This window comes from Penaeus monodon, chromosome 17 (genome assembly GCF_015228065.2).
Source record: "Penaeus monodon isolate SGIC_2016 chromosome 17, NSTDA_Pmon_1, whole genome shotgun sequence".
NCBI classification, from domain to species: Eukaryota; Metazoa; Arthropoda; class Malacostraca; order Decapoda; family Penaeidae; genus Penaeus; species Penaeus monodon.
Genome location: NC_051402.1, coordinates 36366041 through 36370515, shown reverse-complemented (window position 1 = coordinate 36370515; position 4475 = coordinate 36366041). Strand labels below are relative to the sequence as shown.

Below are 4475 nucleotides of genomic sequence, written 5' to 3'. Positions count from 1 at the left end.
ATAATAAAACAACAACATGATAATAACAATAATGATAATAATAATAATAATAATAATAATAATAATAATAATTATTATTATTATTATAATAATAAATAGTAATAACGATAATAATAGTAATAATGATAATAATAATGATAATAATAATAATAATAATAATAATAATAAATAATAATAACAATAACGATAATAATAACATAATAATAATAATAATGATGATGATAATAATGATAATAATAATAATAATAAAAATAATAATAATAATAATAATAATGATAATGATAATAATAATAATAATAATAATAATAATAATGATAATGATAACAATAATAATGATAATTACAATCATAATAATAATAATAATAATAATAATAATAATAATAATAATAATGATGATGATTATTATTATTATTATTATTATTATTATAATTATTATTATTATTATCATTATTATTATTTTTTTTTTTGTTATTATTATTATTATTATTATTATTATCATAGTGATAGTAATAATAATGATAATGTGGCGGAGGAGAAGAGGGATAATAATAAAAAAAATAATGATAATAGTGATAAAAAAGGAAATAGTAATAATAATAATAATAATAATAATAATACCAACACGGCTAGTAATATCAATGATAAGGATAATTGGGATGAAATTGATAACAGTACTACCAGTGGTATTAACATTGATGATAATGACGACATTGATAACGAAAATAATGATCAATGATAATATTACTGTTGATATCATAACACTAGTCAAAGATCCTATAACACTATAACAAAAAGATTTGTTGCTCTCGAATGTCTCCAACCCGGCCGCAAGAACCCCATTAAGACTGTAGTTTGCATACAATTATTAACCAAGCGAAGGTGAAGGTAAATTGACCAATCACAGACTTTTATCATGCTATATACCAGGTACGGTAGGTGAGTTGTTTTCTTTAACATTCACGAGATCAAAACATAGAGTAGAAAAAAGAATAGTAGTTCCTGACAGTCTTCTATTTACGGAAATAGGTAGCTTCATTACGAAACCCAGCAAACCTCGCTGTTTCGAACGAGTAGGTAGATACATTGAAGCATTCCTTTGCTCAGAAGCAGAACAAATTTTGTTCCTTAAACTTGCCCCATGGATAATTGTTATATCTTTATATTCACCAACCCTTCAAGACATCGAAGGAAAAGACTGAGATGGAATAATGGATCATTACAAACAGTAAATAAAAGAATACAGTATATATGACTCTGCTTACATTACTCCAGTGACGTGAGAGTGACGACAACGAGGGCGTCACGAAAGGTCAGTCTCCAGGTGGCCAAAGCTTTACATTATTCCCTGTGACTAAAAATTTGAGTTGTACATCTTCGTATGATAGGCTTTTCGGTATTGGGGAATTTTTAATTTGCCTTAAGGGTTTAAAATTTAAAGAGGAAACATGAAATTATAATTATATAACAACGGTAGTGATAAGGATAATAACAATATGAATAAGTAGTCTATTTCTTTTCAGTATCATGATTTATAATGGGTTGGGTTATTTTTATTATTAAAACATTTTATTATTATTTTATTATTTTTATTATTATTATTATTATTTTTATTTTTTATCAAATTTTTGTCTTCATTTCATTAAAAATTATCGTTATTTTTTATCATTAATTATTATTATTATTCTTTTTGGGTTTTTATTATGTCCCTTATCATTTTTCAATATTCCTTTTTATCATTTTTAAATTTTCCAAAGGTTTTTGGGGATGTTAATTTTTACTAAAAAAATTTTCCCTTACCATCACTGTTATTATCAATTTTTATTATCATCAAACGCACATCATCAATCATCAAACAATACATCATCATCATCAAAATCATCATCATCTCATCATCCCTCATCCCTCATATCATCATTTATTTATCAGTGAAAAATTTATAAAAAGTGAAAATTAATTATCTAAGTTTTCTATAGATAACTTAAATTTTTTTTGGAATTTTAAAAAAAAAAAAAATCAGAAGACTTCCCCCTCTTCCCTAGACGAGGGGGAAATGATTAAATTTCCCCTTTATTTTTTTATTTTTTCTCTCTCCAAAAGTGTGGTGGTGTTGGCTCACTGGCACGGATTCGAAACGGGATCAGATGTTTCAGTCACTATAGAGAGGAAAGTTTGTTTTGTTTTCGTATAGATGCTGTGGATGAAACTGAGATAATGGTTTTCAGGCTCATTGGGAAAACTTGGGTTTTGGGGTGGGGTTTGTGTGTGGGGGTGGTGGTGTGTGTGTGTGGGGTGTGTGTTGTGGGGGTGTGGGGTGGTGTGTTTGTGTGTGTGTTGTGTGTGGGGTTAGTGGGGACACGAATTATTTAAAAAAACATCTGTATGTCCGTAACCAAAAACCAAACAAACACACTTTTCCCCTTTGCAATACAAAACGCAACGAAATTCTACGTTTCCCGAATCATATATAAGTCCCAAATCTTCGGATGTTCTTCCCCTTTACACTGTCACCATAAGATACCGCATTTAACTGATACAATACCACGTTTAACTGATAAAATACCACGTTTAATTGATAAAATACCACATTTAACTGATAAAATACCACGTTTAACTGATAAAATACCACGTTTAACTGATAAAATACCACATTTAACTGACAATGTCTAGTTTTACGCCAAGATTTCACGCACTTCGCTCGCTGAGCCTGTGCTGCTTATCCAACGTCAAGGCTCTTAGTGAACGGAGACTGTTAGAGTGAGGGAGGGTGGGGAAGAGGAGAGGGGGGGGCTACCAGCACAGGTGTACGTGTGGCTGACTCACTCACCTGCGAAATACGTCATCTTCATTACACTTTTGATGCGGGGATGTTGGGTCATCCCTCTCGCTCTGTCTGTCTATTAATCTCTCTATCTCACTTTCTCTTTATCTGTCTTTCTATTCATCTCTCCATCTCTCTCTATCTGTCTATCTATCTCTCTGTCTCGGTCTCTCTCTCTCTCTCTCTCTCTCCTCTCTCTCTCCTCTCTCTCTCTCTCTCTCTCTCTCTCTCTCTCTCTCTCTTGCTCGCTCTATACGTTTGTCTGTCTGTCTATCAGTTTCTCTCTATCTCTCACTCTCTATCTATCTATCTCTATTTATCTATCTATCTATCTCTATCTATCTATCTTTATTATATATATATATATATATATATATATATATATATATATATATTTTTGTGTGTGTGTGTGTGTGTGTGTGTGTGTGTGTGTGTTTGTCTCTCTCCCTCATTATCGCTATTATTATTATCACTGTTATTATGATTGTTATTACTATTAGTATTGTTGTTGTTGTTATTACATTTATCATCATTGCCATTATTATCCTTATCATCTTTTTATAATTATTATTATTATTATCATTATTGTTGTTTTGTTGGTGTCGTTGTTGTTGATGTTCTTATTTTATTATTATTATTATTATTATTATTATTATTATTATTATTATTATTATTACTATTATTATTATTATTATCACTATTATCATCATAATCATTTTTATTATTATCACTAATTTTATAGTTATTATCATAATTTTTCTCTTTTTTTATAATTACTGGTTATGATAATGATGATAATTATATTTGATAATAATGATAATGAGGATGAATATGAAAAGTAGCACTCTTCTCTCCCTCTTTCACCCCCCCCCCCCTTCTACCTTTCGCCTCCCGTCTCCCTTTATCTTTCCTGCTCCCTCTACCTTTTTCTTAACCTCCTCTGCCTCCTCTTTTCACTCCTAAATCTTCCTTAAATTTACTCCTCTTCTCCTACATGTGACTCCTACCACTCTCCTCCTCTTTATCCTTAACCCCCCCCCTACCTCCTTCGCTTTCTCTCTCACCTCACTCATCTTCATTTTTTTTTTCTCTCTCTCAGAACCTCTTCCTTTTTCTCTTTACTTGTTTATGTCTTGTTACGAAATTGTGAGGATCCTGTTGTAATTATTTTTATTATCATCATCATCACCATCATCATCATTATTATTATTATTATTATTATTACTATTATTATTATTATTATTATTTTATTATTATTATTATTATTGTCATAATTAATACTATTGTTATCATATTATTTTTTATTATCATTACTATTATTATTATCATCATATTATCATTATTATTATTATTATTATCATTATTTTATACAAAAGTTTCCTTAGATCTGCTAATAAAAATCAAACACCGAGTCACTACCAGCGACCTAGGGTGATTGAAGTTTGAGGCAATGGAACATTAACGAAAACATGCAAAATATGCAGAACAACCACAAATCAAAACATCCAGTCAAATCAATTCACGCACACAAAGAACACTTCAGATTGATAACGCTCTTCTGAGAACATGTGCTGTGCTGTTTAAGGCTATTTTTTGGACTTCTTCTAATTTTGATTTCCTGGTATTTGTTTAAGAAATATCCGTACTTTCTTCATAA

At 29.5% G+C, this 4475-nt stretch overlaps 1 protein-coding gene across 1 annotated transcript in view; it reads right to left on the bottom strand.

The window, feature by feature from the left end:
- The window catches only part of LOC119583364 (signal peptide, CUB and EGF-like domain-containing protein 2), a 19503-nt gene that overhangs the window by 11176 nt on the left and 3852 nt on the right, over positions 1-4475 (bottom strand). The window lies entirely within an intron of this gene.